Source organism: Cryptotermes secundus, unplaced genomic scaffold (assembly GCF_002891405.2).
Source record: "Cryptotermes secundus unplaced genomic scaffold, Csec_1.0 scaffold67, whole genome shotgun sequence".
NCBI lineage: Eukaryota > Metazoa > Arthropoda > Insecta > Blattodea > Kalotermitidae > Cryptotermes > Cryptotermes secundus.
In genome coordinates, this window is record NW_019720560.1 from 296,244 (window position 1) to 306,503 (window position 10,260).

Consider the following 10,260-nt stretch of genomic DNA (forward strand, 5'->3'; position numbering starts at 1 on the left):
TCGTCACCAGAATGCAGGGCAATATCATGACATAAAGATGGCCAACAGGTGACTTGAAAATGTGGCACAGTTCAGATATTTGGGAACGAGAGTAACAAATCAAAATCTGATGCAGGAGGAAATGCAAGTATCGCTGCTACTTCATAACTCCCGTGTTTTCCCCCCACACCCTCCTAAAAAGAGAAACCCTCATTCAGAAACGTGGGGCCAACAGTCATTTCCCCAACACCATAGAGGTGTTTGAAAACTTCTTCGAGGGAGCGTCATATGAGATACTGACGCACGTCGTGACGCTAGCTGTTATTGGAGCATCACCAGATTCTGTTTTAAAAGCACGAAGCTAGCTGAAATCGCCATACCAGGAATCTCGTGTAGCATAACTGTCCCCCCGCCCGCCCGTAAGGTACAACGTGCCCACGAATAAGTTTCATACGATGAATACATCACACCATTCATTCATTCATTCATTCATTCATTCGTTCATTTACTCGGCCGTACAGCGCTGTCACAAACACATTTTCATGTTAGCCTGCAAAGCTGCGATTAGACTATACGCCTCACAATAGTATCGGAGAAGTTGCCGCACTAGCACGGCGCTACGCAAATCACTGGCAGGACAGGCCTAGCCTTCTACGTAGTTGTCGCTGTGCTTAACTAATTAAACCCCGGCCGCTTTACCACGGGTGGAGGGGGGGAAGAGACTGGATGGGCCCAGAATCTGGTCTGGACGACGTGGAGAGGAAGAAAATTTCACCTACCGTGACTCGAATCCCAATTCCTCGGCCTTCTAGCCCGTAGACAGTCACCATACCGACTGTGATATATCCCCGGGCTTTCTATAACCTAATGGCTCCCTTTATTACGTCAGACACTGCGGTTGCAAGCAAGTAGTTCAGTTGATACGTCGGGGAACAACAGCTAGATGCTCCATTTACACGGAAGGCTCACAGTCTGCTAATGTTGTGTTAACAAATGTACTTGCTGCCTACTCATCAGTCGTGGAGATGGAGACGAAATGTTCCTCCGAAACATCGGTATACTACGGGTGTTTCTCGTGTTGGGCAGCATGAGAGCTGCTTCTGCCAGACGGCGTTCGAGAGAAATGATTGTCCTGTGACGTCACTGATTGTACCTTTCAGCGTACAGACGCGCAGCGGGTGCGCTGTTACGCTCTGCTTCTCCGTGCAGTGATACTGTGTCCTGTCAATTCGTCGAAAGAATAACCCGCATTCTGCGCCTTTCTTCAGTAAGTATCGTGTCTACCGTTGTGAACACCACGACACAAGAACGCCAATGGCAGTGAACTCGTGCGAGTCTATAGACTAAATAAGTCCAGATATCTGGAAAAATGTGTCGGTAACGAAGCGTTACGGTTGACATCTATTAAACTGTCACGTGTCGGTGGGGGGGGGGTACGCGTGCCGAAAGTAACTGGTTCTAGTTAGGATGATTGCATTTATTGGCACTTCGTTTACAATTTCCCTTAATTACAATGAATATAGCGTTATCGCTGACTTCCGCACTTTACAGTTCAGCTTTCCACACGCACTAGGATTCTCAGTTTCCATTAGTCGTATCCTGGTAACGGATTTCGACACAGGAGCTATCACTTCAAATCACTTTGAAGTCTTCTTGTTTTCAATCACTTTTTACTTCTCTGTACTCAACTAATCTTCACAATTCACTAAGGACATGCTCCATTCTCGTCCTTGCACTCTCAAGGGCCCCCAACTTTTGAATTCACTTATCCTATAAGCACTCTGCAAATACCCCACGGAAAACATATTTCGTATTGTTATTCACATCCCCGCGTTGCATGGCACCGTCCGATTCGCGGAAATGTGCCTACAGAGGCTTCGCATAGGAACGGATTGTATAACCCCGTTGTTCTATTGTTGCCTGCGTGCATTGTTTAGCAACTGCTCCTTCTGTGGCTCAACGTTTCTTACATGGAGTGAATATGCCACAATATAAACATTCCTTCTTCCCATATGTGCAGTACACGATGCTCACGTTGAAGTACTCGTATATTACATACGACACATTACGTCTCACCATGTGTAACAGTAAAGCATTCTAGGAAAAAATCTCTCCTATATTAGCATTTAAATTGTGGGTTAGTAAATGTCTGAGCAGCTTATCTGTATAAAATTAGCATATTCTAATTAAATTACTTTTGAGACGTAGCGAAATCATTATTGAATTCTAATCATGTTGCTGCAGAACTTCAGATGTCACAGCGAAATACGTAATTTCATAAACTAACCAAATTTAGACAACGCAGTTAGATACGGGTTCAGAATATTAATTAAAATTATATTTGTAGTAAGAAATATGAATATTTTTCTAGCTATCAAGTCAGTATACATCATGAAGTTACTTGAAACCAGACACCAAATGTTGGAACCCTTGAACGGAATTGTGAGGTGGGATTCACGCTTTTGTGTGTGTGTGGGGGTGTTGCTGAGAAATTTGTGTATAAAAAGATGAAACTGTGAATGGCAAGTGACATGATTAGGAGTGGGGAGCTTTTATTAGGGAGGTTGTCGGTTCAAATTTCTGCCGCGACATTAGCTACCCCAACAGATTTTTTTTCAGTTTCTCCGTGCAAATACCTAGAAAGTGCCATAAATATGCCACGGCCACTTCCTCCTGAATCCGTTCCACCTTGTTTATTCTGCTTATATTGAAAGCTCATCAGATAACCCACAGAAAGTTTTCCTTTTAAACCTAGAAAGTTCGCTTGTTTGTGGTGAGAGTTACGGACATTCATTCGAAGAGCCCTGCCTCCGGCTCAACGTAAGCGACAGAGAATAAACAAACAAACAAAGGAGCGGAAACAAGACGCTATCATGTTACTGGCTCTTCGCAAAATGTTTTGTGTTTGTTTGTCTCTGCAGTTTCTTCCCAAACTTTTTGAATTAATTTTAATCCTTATTATGTAAAACCTGATAGTACGTAACGCATCACGGGGAATTTTCATGATATACATAACTTACTGAGGCAGAAAGGGGAGGGGGAGAGATGCGAGAATGTTTCGGTCCATTTTATAACTAGCTGCAAGCTGAATACAAACCCTGCGAAGGTAAGGAGCAGATTCTTTTCAATATAAAATGAAATTATTAAATAAAATTCTTGTATTAAAGTTGTGTTTTGTTAAGAATATATTCAGTACGTACAATACTTACGCAATTCTTGAGAAATATTACAGACCCTGCATTACTACGGACATGTTCCTGAAACGTATGGTGTATAAATTTGTTTTCATATACGGCGCAATAATATTGTCAGGATTTAGTGGTGACTATAGACAGGGGTATGGATTGGATCTTGGATTCATTGACCACGTTACCACAAGACTCGTAATTAGACTTTACAGATCACTGACACAGACTAGCGTCCTCAGTTAATTACAGTTTCTACTAACCGTTTCCTGGCAACGGATTTTAAAACAGGAACTATAACAGTCTCACTGAATTACACATTTCAGATATTACACACAGAATCTTCTTTTCACAGCCTCCATCACAGAATTCTTCTCGACTGCCACACCTCAACTGACTGGATTCAGAACTACTTTACGGATGGCGGTTTACCGCCAAGCCCCTTGAGACTCACGACCAGCAATTTTATTTTTAACTGAACTCTTGCGGCAATACTGGTAGTCCTTATGTAACATCTCCTCTGACTAGAGGATGGATCTGTTGTTTGGAATTGCTGCTGGTTCTCGCCAGCGCAGTCATTCTCAAGTGAGACTCATGATCTTATTTCACCGTCTCAAATTCGAGCCTCCCCAATCTGCAGAGCCAGGTCCCCATATTTATATCCCACAGGAATAACCCCAGGCACTAGTTTTCTTTTTAGTCACTTTCCACTGCTCACAGGGCTAAGGTGCAGGTATTCGAACTCGCCTCTACGCGGCGTCTATCTGCTATACAGACTGGATTCAAAATCAAAGTCGCATTGCGACTGACAGTCTGTTAATCAGTAAGTCTTGGTGTCGAGCCCCAATATTTATTACTATTTCACAGTTACGGTCTTATTTTTGAGGGGCACCCTCTCTGACGACAGGAAGAGTCTCTCTTTTATATTTGCTGCTGGCCCTCGACAGCGTAGTCTCTCTCGAGTCCGAGTCCCTTGGGACTCGCGACCATAATTTTCTGCCTCAGAATTGAGACTTCCATTTTCTTCACCTCCTAAGAGTCGCAGGGTCACAATTGAAGTATTCGACACCGTCTGACTCGAGTCCTATGTCGTGAAGGTACGTGGCTTGAGTCTTATGTACTGAAGGTGTCTGGCTCGAGTCTTATGTTGTGAAGTTGCCTGGCTGGAGTCTTATGTCATGAAGGTGTCTGGCTCGAGTCCTATGTCGTGAAGCTACGTGGTTCGAGTCTTATGTGTTGAAGGTACGTGGCTCGAGTCTTATGTGTTGAAGGTATGTGGCTCGAGACTTAGGTCGTGAAGTTGCCTCACTCGAGTCTTGGAGGGACATAAAATGTTGTGACTAAGGTTTCTCTAAGATTCCCTCTGCCCCTCCCTTTCGAGACACTACCTAAAATTAGGCCTTCATTGTTTGTTTCCAGACTGTTCACAGATCGATTAATCACTGATCGTAGTACTATCCGACGCTGTGGAGATAATCTGAATTACTGACGTTGCCATGGCTTCACTGAGACGTTTTGTGATAGCCCTTATCCCTTCCAGTTACTGCACACATTAATCCTTCCGTTTCTGCTCTGATGCAGGCCACAATTGTTTCCAACCGTCCCGCCAGATTCATCGTCCATAACACTCCTCGTCACCATGTTCCCTGCAATGTAGAGGCAGCCGTCAGGTAGTAAGAACTTTATGATAAGGGGAACAGTAGAGGTCTCTCTCTTATAATGATGGATACTTAGCGGATATTATATTGCTAATGGAGCATAATTTCTTGTTTGATGTGAAGCCGTCTCATCTTAGTAGTCTCCAGCGTCTGCTCTTGTTATGTGTGCCACCTTCATGCGTGCATTCCAAGTATGAATTCCCAGATTATGTGGCATTCGCGCGTAATCCTGTTTACGTTAATTGTAAGCTCTTTTGCAGCTCGTTTCTCGTTTGTTTTGGAAACCCATTCCCTCCGTAATGACTCAATTTGAATTTCGTGTAAAGTGGAAATTCATTCTAACATTTCCGTGTATCGCTCATATCAAGACACTGGTTTCTACAGCAGTGTTAATACGGTGGAGTTAAATATTTATTCTGAAGTATTTCATTTTGCTTCATTGGCCCACTTCTTCACAATCGAGACCTGAATTTTATCTTTAGTAGTATAGAATTTATAAGATCAGTTCGTGTTGTAGGTAGTTAAAAATTACAAATATGGCGACAATGCGAAATTTTGAAACAAATCAAAATATTTATTGTAGTGGGCTTTATTACTAGTGGGAATGTTGTAGAGACATGAATCACAAAGTCATCAGTTTGAAGTTATGAATGTTCACGGATTCACGGGGGCCTTGACTTCGGGGCCTTGTGGATTGTGATGCCGTATAATCCTGTAAGAAGACACCAATTTCTCAGAAGAAGATTTCTCTTCCATGAATGAAATATGTGGGTCGAAGAATTTGCGGTTTAATTGGGAAAAATATAAGAAAACTAATTAATAATGACCAACATATGAAAGAAAACACTTTTCTTCGGGAAAATTTTTGTCCCTCTGTTATAATATTTTAAGCATAGAATATAAAATCATGGATACATCTGTACTTACATTACATACGTAAACTGTACTTATATTCACTTATGTACTGCGACATGTAGAACCGCTGTTACCTAACGACCGTGAAATAAGCAGTTATATAATATCCGTTGCTAAGTAATGACTCAGTAAAAATGACTTACCAGATAATGGCCGCAATACACGCAAGCAACAAAAGAAATGTTGGCAGCGGTGTTTTCTGTGCGGTCCGTGCCGAGTCTATTTAACGAGCAACTGCAATTTCGAGACAACGGCAAAATGCCCGTGTGGAGGCGGTTTCGAATACGTCCACCGTGACCCTGCGAGTCGTAGGAGGCGACTAGAAAGGAAGTTTCAAATTTGAGACAGTAATATGTGGTCCCGGTACCAAGGGTCTCGGACCCGAGAAGGACTGCGCTGGCTAGGACCAGCAGCATATACAAAAGACAGACCCGTCCTCACGTCGGAGATAGCACCCACAAAAACAAGACCGTAACTGTCAGACAGTAATAAAGATCTGGTGGCAAGCCCCAGATGGGTGCTTTATGCCAAGACAGACTGGCCTACTGACCGTCGGTCGTAAAATGAGACTCACACTCAGACTCAGACTTGAGGCAACCGGCGCGTGTGGAGACGGGGTCGGATACCTTAATGGTAACCCTGCGAGTCGAAGGAGGCTAGGAAAAGGAACCCAGTAGCTAGGGATAAAACTGGGCCACCCTGTTCCTGGCCCTCCAGGTTGGGAGAGTCTTGAATCTGAGAGAGTAAAATATGAACATCCATCCTGTCAGAGCAATGTTATATTAGCTAACTTGTTTGATAAGGCCTGAAAAATATCAATGAATCTTCTTTGACTGCGAATACAACATAATTTTGCTGAGAGGAAAATAGAGAAAGATAGAAGTCAATATCTCAGTGGAGAAATTTCTTTTTATGATGATCCAGTCAGACATTGTAATAAGTTAGGAAACCCGGGGGGGGGGGCGGCTGAATAACACTGACGCAAACATAATCTTCCCTTTTCCACAAAATTCATTCGGAAAACAGAGTAAATCCTATTACTAAAATATTTTCTCGCTTTCACTCGGGTTTCTGTTTCCCTATATGAGCTCAGAACAAACTCAGATGTGTCTGAGCTTTATATCAAGAAAGAAAATACCTTCAACCTTTTATTGATTACCACACCTAGCCACATCTAAAAATATTTTCTTAGAAAGAGTTCTGTATTGTGGGATATAACGCCGTGCAGTTTGTTGGCCAACTGATGTTTTGGAGGATTATGTCTCCTCTGTCTTCAGAGGTGAAAAATTAACCAAGCAAGAAAGCATAAAGCAGGAAGCAACGACTGGCGGTTTGTCAAGAAGGGCTCAGCTCCATAAATTTTCATTAGTGTTTTATTTAGCTAGGTTACCAATTTTATTTACTCTTTTTACGAAATATTCATGGTACGTATGTACCTTTTCCCCATTTCATAAATCAGTAGACGCTGCCTCTGTACCAATGAGTGGAATATTTTATTTTTAAATATTTATGGAAAGCGTTGATTTCTCATGTTCATTAATTCGAAGACCTAAACAGTTGAAGCATTGCAACCAAATGGTAATATAAAGAGAATGCATGGCACCGGGTCTATTGAGACATGATGTCAAGTCTGTATCCAGGCTTACGCTGCGAGAACATTACGAGTCATCCGTGGGTTACCTACCTCATAACTTAAATAATAACCACTCAAGTCTGAAGGCCTTCCAATACAGTACAGATTTGTAACGTCACGACGTTGACTATGAAGAATGTCGTCTCGTGGGACGTAGCGCCGTATAGATCTTATGTGAACCGACGTTTAGGAAGAACCTGTCCCCTCACTCTTCAGGGTAGAAAAATCAGCTAGCGAGGAACCAGCTTGAGCAGATGGCTGCAGAGTGAGCCACCAGTCGAAAACGTTACTTCTATATGATTCCTTTTGCATTCAACGGAAATTAAGGCTGGTATTTTAAGGAATAAATTTATTTGTTTCAGGTAAGCCGTAATTTGCTGTTGCTTGGTACGATCCTCTTCTCGTCTCTGTGGTAAGTCTCAATGGACATATTGACAGTTTAGTAAATTTGCAAAGCTTCGTTATATTAGTACAATGTTCTTTTACGTAGCTAAGGTTCTGAAAACCTTTCCATGCAGTTCTATATTATCTGCCTCATTAATAGTTAAGTTACAGCTTTTCGTAAGATTCCATGGGAAATACAGGCTTCGCTTTTCATGAAACTCCAAAATTAATAAATATTGATCCCTATAGGCCTAATGTTTTCGTGGCCTCACGGCCCCACGTAGGGGAAATACTGCAAGAAGTAGACGAGACAGGGAATACAGCTGCGTTGTAGGAGGGAGGGAGACACGATAAATAACGTATTTGGCCAAATCTACTGACAGCCAGGTGTAGAACCACAAGCAGTCTCTTTCTGTTCCAGACCGTTCACTCGCTAGTTTTGTGTTAGCTGGTCGTATTCCCCGTGAGTACAGTGTTATGGACTGCCGTAGGTTACTAGAACATTGTCAGGGGATCAGCAATATCAGAGTTGAATTGGAAACCAGCATTTAAGGGAGCTGCTCGGTGTACATCATCAGGGTGGATGAGGTGAATGACCGTATGTCGCTAATATTTATACCAGTTTGTCAAATCAGTGTCTCTTCCTACTTTTGTGTTTCGCAGCGGGAAGACGGAGTCAAACTGTGCGGTCACCCATCTTTCTCTAAACTATCATCATGTTGCTTAATCTTGCGACCCTCTTGCCAATTATTTTGTTTTATTTTTACATGTTCTTCTGTGTGCCTTTCCGGAATTTTCGTGATGTATGTGTGCTGGAATGCCTTAATAACCAGATGCTGGGATTCCATGCTTTGCTCAGTTTCTACTCGTCCTAAAAATAAAAACATTTGAATGCCGTGTCTTGCTTGTCAGAATATGGTCGATCTGATTTTGTCTTTCCATCAGATTTCCAAGCAAATTTATGTTATGATGTGGGGAACATTATACTCTTGACATATTTTTTAATGTAGCAAAGTTAACTATTCTAACCCCATTATCATTACAAATTTCATGTGAACCGTCGTTCCTAGTTGTTGGATTAAGATATCTTCTCTATTCAGTTTGTCATTGAAATCTCACAATAAAATGTAAGANTTTTCACGTGGTATTTAGGGAATTTATTGAGACGCTGTCTATTTCCACATAGAAACTGGCTTTCACATCGTCAGTTTTATCCTCTGCTGGAGCATGAACTTTCAGAATAATTATATAATATCTGCGACCTCTTAGTATTATACACGATATCCTGTCACTAAAAAACTCTACCCTTAAAGGGTCCTGACGATGTTGTATAACACACAGAATTACTGTATCATGGACTCTTTCCATCGTCCGGTATTCTAGAAAATAGAAAACACGAGGTTTAATCATTGAGGTTAGCTCTTCCTAAGGGGCCCAATTTAGTAGATGTCGTCCCTCCTTCACCTGAGAAGGGAAAGAGATCCAGTTCACGAAACGTATTTTATATTTTGTCGCGTACCGGACAATGGGAAAAGTAAAAAAATCCAGTAATTTTGTGTCGTTAATTTTTTTTTATACTAAAGAATTCAAACTCGAAAACCTCTACGGTTTTAGAAAGTAAATGACAACAAAGCCTACATTCTCTAGAGATTGAGGTTTGCGGCACTCAGGAATCCTAACAAATTCACTGTTAAACCAACTCGCTCCACTGTTGTACGAGAAAGCTGCTCAAACCCTCAAGTTGACCATTTCCACCCCAAACTTTCTCCATCCTCTAGGGCCGAAAATCTGAGTCGGAAGTAATAAAATTGTTGTCACAAACAGTGTGAAGCCAATTTATCCCTTGTTAGTGTAAGTTACATTGCAACTGTTCTTCAGTGATAGACTTGGCCGTGTAAAGAACTACAAATAATTGTATTTCAGTGATAGAATACAATGTATTTTCATGTGTTGTGGGTTTGTCACGCGACAAATAACTTCATGCCGTTTTGGATCTAGAGAATTTATTGAACAGTCGCTCCTACACATACACAATTCACAATTTCTCAATTACTGTCATCTGCAGTTTCACAAATGCTTCTCCTGTAGTCATTTCCATTCACTCGATACGACTCACCTCGTAGCTGCTGGACCTCAACTTATACTGAATACTAGTAACTCTCTCTCTCTAGTAACTGGCTCAACACTCAAGTCAAAGTCAAAGTCATATTGCGACTGACGGTCAGTCAGTCTGTCTTGATGTCGAGCCCCGATTGGGGCTCATGATCAGATTCTTTTTTTCTTTATACGAAAGCTACTGTCCTGTTCATTTGGGGCGCCCTCTCTGACGAGAGGTCGGGGTCTGTCATTTGTTAGTCATAATCTGTCTTAGTAAGTCTATTGTCAGTATTTACATATATTTACAAATTTAATCTTAATTCCTATTTCTATGTACAATATATACAAGGCCTCTGTCAGTCCAGGCTCAGTACAGCAGATTTTGTCATATTTCTAGCAGTATTAGCTA

General features: G+C 41.7%; 1 protein-coding gene across 3 annotated transcripts in view; it reads left to right on the plus strand.

Moving 5' to 3' along the window:
- The window catches only part of LOC111867947 (synaptotagmin-7), a 980,264-nt gene that overhangs the window by 296,188 nt on the left and 673,816 nt on the right, over positions 1-10,260 (plus strand). The gene's annotated exons all lie outside the window — the stretch shown is intronic.